This window comes from Octopus bimaculoides, chromosome 17 (assembly GCF_001194135.2).
Source record: "Octopus bimaculoides isolate UCB-OBI-ISO-001 chromosome 17, ASM119413v2, whole genome shotgun sequence".
Taxonomy (NCBI): Eukaryota; Metazoa; Mollusca; class Cephalopoda; order Octopoda; family Octopodidae; genus Octopus; species Octopus bimaculoides.
In genome coordinates, this window is record NC_068997.1 from 51,762,113 (window position 1) to 51,763,461 (window position 1,349).

The window sequence follows — 1,349 nt, forward strand, 5'->3', positions numbered from 1 at the left end:
ATTATATAAATGGGAAATATTATCTCCTCCCCTCACAATCAGCCGCCATTAAGAACAGCACCCTCCTCTCCCGCCAAGGAAAAAAGAAAAAAAAAGAAGACATATATTGGTGTGATCACTGTTGCCATTGGTAACACGGATTCTGTTTTGTTTGCCTTGGTATTTTGTTGGCGATGTCATAGCAAGCGTTACTAATGGAACAGTATATATATAAGGCAAAGGGTCAATTCATATTGATATCATTTATATACACGCATCCATATCCAACTCGAGTTTACATGCATATATACATACATATATACATGTATACTCACACACACACACGTACACACGTACACACACACACACACACACACACATATATATATATATATACACACTAAAGTTTGTTTTATGTTCAGTGAAATAAAAAAATGCTCTATAGTTTTGTTGCGTACAAATTTACTATTCTTTAACAATATTAGCATCGACAGTGAATTCAAAGTTTCAGATGGCTGAGCTGGCCGAAAATTCGAAGTTCCTGTCAATATTATACTTGTTAAAGAATAACATATACACACATATATATAATTCTTTAGGATACCATCTAACGATTACCCACCAATCTTGTCTTTTTGCCTCTAAGGTTATATTTTGTTCGTTCTTTGTTTCGTCATTGTCCATCGTTTTAAATTGCATTTATTCACCTTCGTATGGCCATACCGTATCATTTCGTTTGCTCTCGGCCCTATATTCTGCGCAAACTCCGCGTGCACCGCTAGCATGGGAAGTTCTCAGTCTCATCATTGAAGGTACGAAACTGAGTTATACCGTCTGGTTGATAACTGTCGAAGAATTGCCGCGCAAACTTCTATATCTGTGTTAGTATGTTCAACACCAAGTATGTAGAATTCACCACTTATCAATTTAAACAAGCTGCTTTAAGAATTATTCAATACATTTTTCTACAGATGTCCATTAAACTTTTACACACCAGAAGTGCGGTGATAGTGACATCGAAGTTTCGACCTTCGCTCGAAATGTGGGTGTGGGAGTGTGAGTGTGCGTGCATGTGAGTTGATGAGTTTATATTTGACACCACCCGCCAACCGTTTAGCAACTGTTGGTTTGTTTACTAACCCGTAACTTAGCAATCCGAGTAAAGAAACCGACAGTATAAGAGACAAGTTTTAAAAAAGGGGGAATGACCTGGACTTGTTCGAATAAACACTTTGCGCCAATGCTCCAGCATCGCTGCTAACTCGTGACTGATACAACTCAAGATACACCCATTTCATATTACAGTCTCAGCAATTATAGACATTTTAGATTACTTCTTCACCCCCACCCCCACCCAACCCCATTACTTA